Source organism: Pavona decussata, unplaced genomic scaffold, assembly GCF_977016875.1.
Source record: "Pavona decussata unplaced genomic scaffold, jaPavDecu1.1 SCAFFOLD_48, whole genome shotgun sequence".
Lineage (NCBI taxonomy): Eukaryota > Metazoa > Cnidaria > Anthozoa > Scleractinia > Agariciidae > Pavona > Pavona decussata.
In genome coordinates, this window is record NW_028145470.1 from 918,870 (window position 1) to 931,824 (window position 12,955).

A 12,955-nucleotide genomic window follows, 5' to 3' on the forward strand; every position below is an offset into this window, starting at 1 on the left:
AGAAAAATCGTTACGTAAACTGAATTGGAAAGAAGGCAAGACTCCAAGGGTGTCTTGGAGTGTTTTGTTGTTTGCATATTGTTTGATTCAGGTGTTTATAGAACGTGTTTATGTTTATATAGAAGCTAACTGACTAAGAAACTAAACATCGAAAAGTAAAGTAGAGAAAGATATCATGTGATATGGGTTGGGAAGTATCATCACGATTGAGTGTACGTATACTTGGTTAAAACAAGACTGACTTTGAGCAGTAATAAAACACATATAATACCTTCTTGTATTTTTTATTTTTTTATTAGGTACATAAGTACCAGAAAGAGGAGACACCATACGGAGACTGATCCAGATGGGGCGATTAAACGTCACAAAACACAACCTAAGGAAGGGGTGGGTTAGAATAGGTGCCAGCACAGCAGTGCACCATTTGAAAGCCTTTGTTTCAAATTTTGCTTATTCGTAAATTTTCACAAGATCATCTGTGAGGAAAAACGGGCTGTTCAGGGAGGCCTTTCGCACAATGATACTTCTTTAAGTCCTGATCTTTCTCAATTGTCCGTGTAAATAGCGATAACTGTTTAATCATTTCCGTGTATCGGTTGTGTTTTCAGTGATTTAAAGAAACAAATACACTTCTGTGTGAACTTTTAGGTAACTTCTCTCCTTCACTGCCAGATTAAAGACTTGAGAAAGTTTTTGAACAAAACCTTCATTTGTTGATGAAACGTTTTCCACAATAAAATTTCAGATTTCAAATTTCTCTTTTTGTTTTCATAGGCTTTCATAGGCAATAAAATGGTTTACAATGTGCTTATATTAGATGGTTTGTCATGTCATTTTCGAGAATAATTCTGGGCCTTTGCTAATTATTAACCAGCTGGGGGTACAGGAAATCAATTCCGAGTGATAAAGCCTTGGACCATTAATTGGTTTGTCAGGTGTAAAGGTTGTTATTTTAACTAGAAATCAGACCTTCTTCCCAAGCGGATGAATTAATAACGACAACAAAAGGGTTAAAAAAAAACGCGGATTTATGGACATTTTCTTGCTATCTTAGCTTTTAGCTCTTTGAACATCTCTGAAGTAAAGAAAAATAACGACGCAGGTAATATCTTCTCGCTTTTTAAGACGTTTTCTTTAAAATAACAGAGTTGCTTTTACACCTGCACTACGAAAAAAATAATTATTAAACCTTCCCGTGAAACATAATTTGGCCTTAAAAGGTTTGAACAGTCTTGAGTAACACACCATGCTCTTTGTTAGACCACTTTCTTTGTTTGACAGAAGTCTGTGCACCAACAAAAGAGCCAACGTAATTAACCATGAAATTAGTCTATTTAATATTTTCTAGTTCAATATCGATTGAAATCTTCCTTTAGATCTTTTCATTCAACTCCTTAGCTGGAGAAATAAACCTGCTACGAATCAAGGTGCCTTGTGTAACAGCAAAGCCGACCAAGTGATCGACTTTTTAATCTTGCCTAGCCCCAAGGGGAATAACTGCTTGATAACCCCGCCTCTTTTATTAAAAGCCGAATTCTCCCAATTAAGCGTAGGGTAAGGGGAATTTAAATTTCCAATCCAGGGGTCAAAGGATTTCAATAGAGTCTTCGTGCACAAGATCCAAAGCAGAAGGAATCTATTGGAAACCATTTCCTGAAAAAACTTGACTAAAGCCACTGTGGAACCGAAAAATCTCGAACAGGTCAGTAAACCTTAACACAGGTTTAGTCTTTTCATAAACTTATTTATACAGTAGAGGTAGAATTAGTCATTCATGATTATTATTAATTTGTCTTCTTTGATGCTCTTTAACCGGTCGAAATGTTCTATCTTGTAGACCTTGTTAATAATAACGTTGAATGTTCTGATACAAACATTGTATCTCTAAAGTTAAGCACATCTATATTTATTTCGATGGGTTTTAAGGCAGCACGCGAACAGTAAAGTTTGTAAAACTTGACCATAATTGGTTTAAACAACAATCTGCCATAATCTAACCGGCGAAATGCAAATATAACCATCTAACCAACCATAGCTGGGTATATGGCTGAATATTTGCGACAAAAAGATGAAACTTTATTTGTCGCTTGATGTTAAAAGTAAAAAGTATAAAATTTAAACATTGGTGCTCCACTTGTTTAGATGGACAAACTGCGTGGCATTGGCGAAACGGGTTTAATTTGAACCCTTGATCACACACACATTTGAGTGAAGGAAAGGATCTCATGCGGTAATATGAGATCCTACACAATGAGATACTAGTGTCATACAATAGAATCAGATCCTACACTGTCTTGTCTCCTACACTAGTATCAGATCTTACATTGTGGGACGAGTGTGTACAGAAATCAGTCAAACTTTCACTTTGAAGCAATGAGACGTCTTTGCCAGTGGTCATTGTTCGCGCGCAAGTTCCTTGAAACGAACGTGAATGATACTCAAGAACACTGGAAACAGAGGTCAAGATCACGAGGTTTGTCAGAGCTTTTGCAGTGTACACAGATGTCTAATTTCGTGTAGTCTATCTGTTCTTATGTACACTTCTCATTTTTTGTTCACGTTTGCTTATATCCCATCCCTCATTCTTCGGGTTCTTCTTTTAGTTTTTTAGAAAAAATTATTGTGAAATAGTTTAAATCTGTATTACTATGTAAAACTTAGTGTTTTAGTAGCTTGTACTTGTCAGTTTCTTGTGTTCATCTTGCTCCGCCTCGACTAGCTGTAGATATTTGCGAGGAAAGCAAGCCACTACTCATGTTATTTTGAAAATAAACATTGATTGATTGATTGATTGATTGATTGAAAGAAGGATAAACCACCATTGCTTCTCTACGCGTTGCGTGCCTATGTTATTGGTCGCTCTCGATCCATACTCAGTTGTCTTTGGAGTGCCCTGTGTTCTTCACGCCATTTTTTAAATTTTTTGCTAAGCTAACTTTTTTTTAGTAAAAAAGAAACAAACAGAACAATAAAAGCAAACTGAGAGTTTCTTTGTTTACATCTTAAACTTCTATTATTGACACTTAAAAGTCATCACCAACTATTTTCTCCTCTCTCCCAAGTAGGAGGAAGATGAGAATAACCAAATTGATCAGCGAAGGGAATCGATTTGTATTTCAAGTCGAATCAAATTCGACAAAACTACCAACGAAACAAATAAAAACTAATCACTAAGCAGAATTTATAGTTCGAGCTCAGGAGTGCATGAGTGGGTTAAAACTGTCGTTTCAAACGATTTTTCAACTGAGTGTCGAAGGTAATATTATTTACGTCAAAGGCTTCTTTCCTTTGGGTTCAGTTGTTTGATAGCTTGGTTCTGTGATCTACAATATGCATGCCTATGTCTGATATACAGTTTGAAAGGTTCTGAGAAGCGTACGTTTCAAAGATCGCAATTTTGATAATAAAATTGTGCACGAAGCCTCGCTTTCATAATGAGGTTCAAAGTAACTCGAAAATGGCCTTTTGAGTTTTTGTTTTCATATTGTTGTTATGCAATGCCTTTTTGTAATTTACTTAGGTTTTAGCTGTAATACGCTCTTGATTACATTCATACAGAATAGGCTTCTCTCGATATATTAACTCGTTCAGCTTGACAATGAGGCCAAAAAAACACAAACAAAGAAAATTGAATATTCATGTTTATTTATTTCTGTTGTTTGTGTCCTCTGGTCCTCGATATTAAGTTGAATTTTAATATTTCGAAAGGAGCCTATTAGCGCATTATAAATGTTAATTATTTATTATTATTATTATTATTATTATTATTATTATTATTATTATTATTATTATTATTATTATTATTATTATCGTCATACATATCCGCAATATCTATAAGCTGGGACTTAATTGCAGTCCTCAGAACTTTAATGTGAGAAACGTCTTGGAACTGCAAATGCGCAGTTCGTGGCGTGGTCTACCTTATCATGAAACGAGGGGGTCAAATTTTTATACTTTTTCATGAGTAGATCTCCAAAATACAAAATTAGTGGAAGATTTTCATTCAAATCTACACGATGTTGAACACATTGTGGCATGCACATTTATCATTTTGGCAAAATATGCCATATGGCAAAAACAAGCGTAAAAGGTTTCTAAAGGATTAACACTTGAGCCACTATCCAACCAAAAGCGATCGTGTCTTTGTTGTGGGAGTTTGTCCGCTCTTGACGCCTGTTACTTCGAGTTCTGATTGGTTCATCACGTTATTTGAGTTCATTGTGATTGGTCAGGAAAATTAAATTGAATTTTTTTTTTAAGAAAGTGACAGAGCTTCTGTGTTTGTGGAGTTTCTTTTTCTTTGTTTTTCAGTGCACTTTGCTCTTAAGTTCGAAGCGGATATTGTTTTGAGGTTCAGACCAATATGTCTGTATTAACCACTCAAAAACATTTTTGAGCTAAAATGATATATAAATTTACCGCAAACTGTCTCAATAGATAGTAGAACAATAAGCTGGCAACATGAAAGCCTTAGGCTGTTTTTGAATGCTAGCTAAAAACAATGAACTCTTTGAAATTGCGAAGACGCCAAAAGCAAAACCAAAGTGCAGTGTAACAGCAAGAAATTTCGATTTTACACACACCTAGTCTTCTTAGCTTATTTATCCATCAAATCATATATTACCTAACTATCGTGTCTACAATATGCTGATTCGCTTTTGCCATTTTTTGATAAAGAAAATATACAGTCACACAACTATATGTATATATATATTTTTCATTTTTCATCAATGAACTAAAATTTGCCAGCGGCCATGCCATATTACCATAGTTAACGCTTTAATCCCCAACATCACGATCAACAAACTAAGTCTCCTCGTTGTTCTCAATACATTTGTTATAACACCAGTTGAGAGAATTTGTCTGAAAATCAAGTCATCTTATCTTTGGTGATTATTTCCCTTCAGTATTCTCAAACCCTGTATTTTTTATCGAGTAGCGATATTGTAAGGAAAAATTATATACTGGTGACTACTGTTGCTTAATAGTTTATTGTTTTCAGTTTTAGCCAAAGAAAGAAATACACGTTTTGCTTACACGAATTCTTAGGAATGAAGTCGAATATCTAGATTTTACTTATATTCTTCAGAAAATCAAACCAATTTAATTTATGCCTTGCATATATAGTCACAATGAGCCGTCTCCACTTTTGCTTTCGATAAATGTTATCCCTAACACAACCTCATGTTTTCTTACCTACCTCACATTTCAATTGTTAATTGTCAGTTCATTGGTGTTTTCGTTTGAACTTATTCCTTTGTTGCCCGCCTCGACTGGCAATCTCGATATTTGCGGGCAGAAATTATTTTTCAATAAAGTTGTTAAAAAGTAGAAGCAGCACTGAAAAACAAACAATATTTGCTCACCACAAATGCAATATCAACGCCACATTTGGTAAACATACGGGATAAAGTGTGTATCTTTTCTCAATGGTAATGAATGTCAAATGAATGTCAGCCAATTCATCTTCAGGATATTGGTAAGTTAGACTGAAAACAGTAATTAATCTTGATTTGTAGAACACGGAATTAAACCTTATGTGTCTTTTTGTGTTTGCTAAAGACAAAACCGGTGTTAAGGTTAATGTCAATAAACTAATTTCAATTTAAGAGCCACGTTGTAGTACATCCAAACTTTTGGTAATGGGCTTGTTTCAATTGACGACGTTTCCCATTCCTTACCCACCCATTGTAATAAGTGGCTGGCGTTCGCAATTTGCGGTATCTATTTTTTTTCTACTTTTTTTCAGTCAGTTGAAAACAAAAGTTACTCTCAGTTCTAAAACACACGCATAGGAAGTAAATAAGGCCTTTTTTGTTACTCAGAGAGTGTGATACAAGGCTCACAAAATCTGACAAAAATCGAATTAAAAACGCCCAGAAACCACATAAACAACAAGTGATACACTTAACCTTGAGAGCTGAATCAGAGATTAATAGTCGAACAGAACGCATATTCGATTGTTGTCTGTAACGCGAATTGAATTTCACGAGACTCAGTGAAATGCGCGTGCCTAACTTGCCGAAACTCATTTGAACATCATTGTTATCGTTGTATAAAAAAACCAAACTGCTTCAGAATATTCAATAATATAAAGATTCGACAATTTCATTCAGTATTAAAAATACTCATTACTGACTAGTAATTTTGTTTTGCAGATTTTTCGTTAAACAAATAATCGATCTTTGCCGAAACAACGGCTTTTGTAGCCTGTTTGTTGTTTCAAGCTGGAAATCATGTCAATGATAACGTCTATTGAGGTTTCGAGATTTTTTTGGGTGACGTTGGCAGGTAACCAGGATTTGTCTTGTGACGTTGCTATGTTTACACGAAAACAATTCACCTCTTGAAACAAAAGGATGCCCATTGAGAAATTATCTTAATTATAAGCTACTTCCATTCAACCATAGAAACCACGTAACGAAATCAAAACCCGAACAACTTAACATTAAGCTGATTAGTTAAGAGAAAAATGAGATAACGAGCTAAGACTGTAATACAGGAAACTACTACTCGGAACCTTACATTCAGAAGGATATCATCCTGTACAATATAAGAAACGACACATGTACAACAGAAAGTTCTGCTCAGTAGCTTCCTGAGACTTTTGGAACCACCTTGTACAAGCACATTAAACAGCACCACAGGAAAGTTATGCTCAGTGGCTTTCATTTCAATGGCCACACTTTAAGAAATCATTCACAAATTTGGAGGCACATGAATCTTAAATACTAAAATTAGTTAACACCAAGTTCAGTGGTGAAGTGAAGCCGAGTTAAAATCATTTTATACCTGTCAATTTACAAACATTTGTCATCACCATGAAGTATTCCACCAAGACAATCATGCTTAAAAAAAGAGAGTGGCTTACACAGTGTTAATTTGATGGGTTATTTTATTGCTGTCATTTTTCAAAGATTTATCAGCACATTTAAGTATCGCACTTACCGCCAGGCTCTCCAGATGATTATTGACTGAGTCACGGGTCTTAGTGTCTTTCTATAAGGCAGACACTACTTGTGGACATTTTGGCGCCAACATTAGGTTGAAACCAAACCATTAACAGGTTAATTTACATGGTTATTGCACACTAAACGAGCGTTAATGAACTTTCTTTCATTGATTTTCTGAGTCAAATCTCACGACAATTAATCTAAATTAAAGTTAACACGTAAATGAAGTCACAAAAGTGTGACCATTAAAATGATAGGCAGTTATTGCGCAGTATTTTCTTATTCCCTACAAGGTGACTTTAAGGTTCGATTTTTGATGGTGGGTGAATCGCTTAGGTGTGCTAAATGACATCTCCTGAGTTGTACTTTCCTATGGTACTATTTATTTCTCGTTAGAAAGGTAGTTCTACTTTACGTGCCTGCATCTGAAATCACAAAGTGTGACCTTTCAAATAAAGCCGTTATACTTTACAACGTTTTACTTATGCTTTAGGAGGGTGACTGTAGTTTTTGATTCTGCAGATGTAATAAATTAAGTGTGCCCATTAAAGTTCAAGCATCATTTTCCTGTGGTGCTGTTGTATAATGCTGTACATTGCAAGTGGTGGTTCGAAGTTTTGATTATCTGGATGAAATTGTGATGTACTGACCGTTGAAATGACCACGTACCGCTTAACTACGGTGCTGGTCGATTATTATTATCACTACTTGGAAAGGAAGTCATTTGAGAAACATAGGGCCACCACCTGTGGGCTAGGACGCTCTGCGCCTTCTGTTATCTCCTTTACTAACTGTCATTAATATTAATTGTCTAGCACTTTTCTCAGGATTCTGGCGGTCCCCAGCAAACACACACGCTGAAAGAGCTTAATTATTATTACTGGATTATCTTTCAGCTGTGGGGCACTTTCTTCCTCTAGAGATGGGTCCAAACCATGGAGCGAGAGGGATGTTCTTGCTATCAGTTCTTTTAGCAGCGCTTGCAGCAGCAGTACTGAGTAGCAGTAGTAGTGGTAGTAGTAGCATCAGAGAGACCTTTTATCATGAGCGAGTCTATTGTTTAGTTTAAACTTGGGTGGCTGATTGTAGCAAAAGCCTGAATGAATTTATGTCTATTTTTAACTATTTTGAAGAATGCACGTAGAGCCCATTGGTTGGCTGTAAAACCACCCAAATATGTTTCATTGTTACGGGAAATGTAAAAGATATTGAATTTGAAGTACAAAGGCACTACTATAGATACAAAGACAATGTAGCTTTAGTCCATTTACTTAAGAAAACTCACGAAATGTTTCTGCATGCTAGATATTTTCAAATCTTCAAATAATTCAAATGTGGTTTAAACATTAGTCCGTTTACTCTTAGCATCACAGCTGTCGGTGCCGGATAGCATGACTCTATAACTCTTAATACTTAAGGATGACAATTCAAATAAAATCTATTCAGAAGTACTGTCACGTGGCAATAATTTTCAAACTGAAATTCATCATTTTATAGTTTCGAAAGGTTCAGAAAGTCGCCAATGACTTAATCTTCCTTTGGTGAAAGATATTCATGATGTTTGCCTGTTCCTGCCAAGACAAATGACTTTGTGTGAATACATTATGTAACTTGTTTAACATGAAAGAAATTTTACCAAGCTTTTTGCAGCTGTTTTCTTGATATAATTTCTCAAGTTGTATTTCGCGATCTGCTGGGATTCCTTTCAGGAGTCTCATTCGCCTTTAGCTTTCACACTTCTTAAGTTAAAGCGCGAGTCATGTGATGAAAGAAACTTCATCACGAACGGATTATCGCTCGAATTAGATTGTTTAATTAACGGACGGGTGAAATGCACTGTACCATAGAACAAAATTAAAACAGTCAGTTTAACACCTTACGAAATCGACTTAGTAATTTTCAGAATAACACTGCATAATCCATCGGTAGTAATTTTTAAACCAAGCTGGTAAAAATATATGCATTTCCATAACAAGTTATCGACACCTTCACTTACAAAGTAGCAGTAATCGATTGTAACTCACTTAATTCTCTTACGCTGATGATTTTACCAAAATAAAATTCAATAGCAAAATTTCTTTGGCCTTCAGAGTAGTGACTGAGAAAATACTAGAAGTATGGCGTTTTTTCAAAACAACCCGAACGTTCTAGTTGAATAGGAGTCTAAAACATTAGCTTTCGTGTCGTCTCATAGTTTCTAAAGAACACCAATTTTACTGAAAAGAAAGAGAGGGTGTTTTATAAATAATACATAACCTGAAAGCGGGACTCGAATAAATTACATCTCTGACAATGACTATTATTTAGACATTTGCTCGCCCTGGGTTACTCACGACAAGCTGTTTAGAATTGTCTAAGCTTTCAATCCTGAGGAAAATAAAAACCTACGACTGGCATTTCAACCGGCAGTCTTTGTAAGCTCATCCAAGCCGGTGAATTCGTTTTCACGCAGAAACACGCGTGTTTATATATCCGTTATATTGGTATTCATAAATGGCACTTTTTTCACCTAATCAGGTCACGCAAATTGAAGAGTATCGTGAATTTCATTGCAATGGCCTAATTTAACATTTTTTCTCCTAGAAAATTAAGATAAATATACATTAAGGAATAAATTGTTTCCCTTTCAAGTTTCACTTTAAATATGGTCCAGCCTGCCACAATGTGTGAAACGAGCTGTTTCTTGTTCATGACTCTAAAATTGGTGTCTATATCCGTGGATTTATTTTCTTGTAGCAGATGTAACGAAAATTACATTGCTTCTTCGTAGAATAACTACAAGCGCAAAACGCTGCGAGAACCCTTAACCCCAAATTGCCACCCGCCAACACCACTCGAATAACATGTGTGCTTGTGCTTCTTCTTACAAAACAATCTGCTTTGTTGGGGTCGAAAATTCCCATCTTTTTCTATGGTTAAATAAAGAAAAAAAGCAGATCTAACCACAGTTGGTTAACGCTTAATCCCATTTACGATTTTATAATGACTTCATTTACGCGAATAGTTACTGATAGCGTGCGTTTGTAACGGAACTTTCCCGCTCTACAGGTAGAACACATATCATTGAAGCCAATTTCCATACTACATGGTTTCCTGCGTCACGTTTTAAACCGGCTTTATTCTTTATGAACAAATCTTAAAATCTATATTACGATTTTCCTATGCGTCGGTCAGAAAGAGTTTTCCTCGCTTGTGTTAAAAAATTGTTAACTCAACGAGGAAATGTAAAACGAGTTTGGCCCCCTAGCAATGATCGCTAACGGGTGTTGACTTGTTGCTCAGTAAAAGACTTTGTAAACCAAATTACATTTAACGGGATGACAATTGAGACATGAATTTCGTAAGGTTGCCTCATAATGGAACACCCTCGCAAATGTATAAAAATAAAGAAGTAAATGTTATAAGGAGGATCTTACGAGACGAGTTTGCGGTAAAATTTGTAAATATGTACTCCGTACTCGAAGACGTAATATTTGATTACAAGATAAACACGCGTGAGGGAATTGATATGTCACTTTCGCGAAAATTATTACACTCGGGAAGCAATCTTTACATAGAATTTGTTGACTTTTTCAAGAAGTGAAACCCTTAGGTGTTAGATTAAAGAGTGAACGTTTTGTACGATGAAAAGAGGATCGGGAAATTAACACACTTAATAAATCATAACAGAATTTGTAAGTACGTCGATAGCTTTACTCACCTGAAAATTTCCAATATTGAATTCCGTCTTCAGATTTCCGTCTCTTTGACCGACGTAAGACGTTCGCAGGTTTAAAAAGTCGCCAGAGATCGTTGTTTCGAACTAAGCAGCGTTTCAATGCGTTTTCGAAACTTTTTAGTGTTGATCTATAGCCTCTTAGGTGGCTAACAAAACGGCCGACAATTACATTGTATTAGAGGATTTCATTGTTTCTAAAGCTGGCGTCACACCTTTTGTATACAATACAAACAGCATTTCGTACTAGTTAATGTATTCAAATTTTTCATGACCAGTACTAACCATATGAATTTCAAAACCACGCGATATTGGAAGAATCTATAGTATCAAAAATGTAGGTTGCTATATTTCAACGGGAATTAAAATCGTGCGAAGCGAATTTGATTTTCCCAGAAAGCGCGCGAAAATTACATTTTCATTTTAAGCTGGTAGGACAAGCAAGCTGTTTACATATTTTGAGATGAATCGGTCTTTTATTAAAAGCATCCTAGCGTAAAGAGGCACAGCTAGTTATTTTAGAGAAAATCCTTGTTAATTGAAACAAGAAACAAACTTCTGGCTTTGTTGTAGCAAGCAATGGCTAAAATGATCAAGACATTGTCGAAAAGTACTTATACCTGCACACATTCATCACGTAGCCGAAAGGTGTCAAACATCGCCTTTCTGCCTCAATAAGCTGAATCACTCCAAAACGCTCTCTAGCGTCAAAAAAGAAATTTGATTTTAAGACCTGAATTGAAGCGAAGCTGATTTATGCAAATGTTTCGCGAGTTTTATTCACGAGAAGCGAAAATCGTCACGTCAGGTTTACAAACCCCAATTGAGACTTTGTTTCTGGTGCATCGGAAGGACTCCATTATTAAAAAAAAGTCGTGTTGTTCTTGTTTAAGGCCAGAGTGAATATAATTCATAGTTTCGACACCTTAAGGTTGTGTATAATTTACTCAGTTTAGTGTGTCCATTAAAATAAAGCTATTAAGCAGTACTAACTGAGCCGGATGTTGTTTGTTTTTGCAACATGGACATTAATTTTCTTTTTTTCAATTTTCACTTTGAACTTGTCATCATGAACGTTAGGAGCGAGATGAAAAATGAACAAGTTTGGGGCACGTTATTCTCAACAATTGAAGGGCAGTGGTCACTGAACCTTAACATATTTTCATTGCAAATCTGTAAACACTTGTTGAGTAATGTTTTGGTTTAGGGACTTGGCACAATTGTTGTATATTTTAAAATTGAACTTTGATACTTTTAAGAATAATCGTGGTAGATTCACTACTGAATCACGCACGTCTTTCGGTTGAACGTCATCTTTCCCACGCTATGAAATAAAGAATTTCACCATGGCTACTTAAAAAGGTCGTATATAACGCCCGCAAACGCGTTATCTTTTTAATTGCATGCGATGGGTTGGTATGAAACTAAAGGGTACGTGAGTCTATTGTAGTTTCCATTGGTTAGTCGGAAATTAGCCTTGACTTAACGATTGCGATGATTTCCTGTTAGCCTAAGCGGAAGAAATACAGTTCCACGAATCTTCAGAACTATTCCGTGAATTCTCAATTATGATATAACTACTATTTCCTTGAATGGCGTCTATTTGACCTGGACCCATCTAGAAATAACTCAGCATTGCTAGTATGCACCTCCACGTTTAATTACAAAGAAATAAATGCTATTAATAATGCGTTCCTTGCGATGTGCTGCAGGGCTTTCCGCGTGCTTGCCTCGCTTTTGAAAATTACCAAGCGTGTGGATTTTTGTTACGTTACAATTGATAAGACCTGCCAATGTTCCAAAGCCACTCTATGCTTTATTCATTGCTTATCAATAAAAATAACTAACCCGAATGAACTCTATTTTTGTTACTCAATGTAGTGTAAAAGATGTCGTGAGGAAAGGAGGGTAACCAAAATAGACATGAACCGTACACGGATTGCTCCTCCTAATCATGCCACGCAAAATTGACAAAATCAAACAATTACCGCAAAATGATAATATTTTTGTGTCCTAAAACGGAAACCTCATAATCCTTCATAATCTTGAAAATGCTCGTAACTATGTTTGAGGTATTTCAGTTAATATCCGACTAAGGCGAGAGTCATGTGAACTTGACTTCGGCTGATTAATTCATGCAAATCAGTGTTCTCTCTCTTCTCGCTAGTAAAACCCTTGCGGTATCTAACGCTTTCAATACTTAAAGTTCTTTTTTCCTTGTTTTAAGCTATTTGTTTCCATTTGCATCTCAAGTGGAAGACAGAAGATTTCAGACACATGGAACCTA

At 35.8% G+C, this 12,955-nt stretch overlaps 2 protein-coding genes and 1 long non-coding RNA gene across 12 annotated transcripts in view; 1 reads left to right on the forward strand and 2 right to left on the reverse strand.

Annotated features, from left to right (window-relative positions):
• LOC146481647 (uncharacterized) overlaps positions 1 to 12,955 on the reverse strand; it is a 222,333-nt gene that overhangs the window by 42,855 nt on the left and 166,523 nt on the right. The gene's annotated exons all lie outside the window — the stretch shown is intronic.
• LOC146481649 (doublesex and mab-3 related transcription factor 3, truncated-like) overlaps positions 1 to 12,955 on the reverse strand; it is a 76,007-nt gene that overhangs the window by 21,113 nt on the left and 41,939 nt on the right. The window contains exon 1 of one of the 7 annotated variants that reach the window (XM_085107701.1): positions 10,654 to 10,873. The exons of the other annotated variants lie outside the window; for them this stretch is intronic. The gene's annotated coding sequence lies outside the window, so the exon portion shown is untranslated. Of the gene's footprint in view, positions 1 to 10,653; positions 10,874 to 12,955 lie in introns of those variants that run through there. 7 annotated transcript variants of the gene reach the window in all.
• Positions 1 to 12,955, forward strand: part of LOC146481650 (doublesex and mab-3 related transcription factor 3, truncated-like) — a 58,070-nt gene that overhangs the window by 3,809 nt on the left and 41,306 nt on the right. For all 3 annotated transcript variants that reach the window (XM_085107695.1, XM_085107692.1, XM_085107693.1), the window contains one exon: positions 300 to 1,702. The gene's annotated coding sequence lies outside the window, so the exon portion shown is untranslated. The remainder of the gene's footprint in view (positions 1 to 299; positions 1,703 to 12,955) is intronic.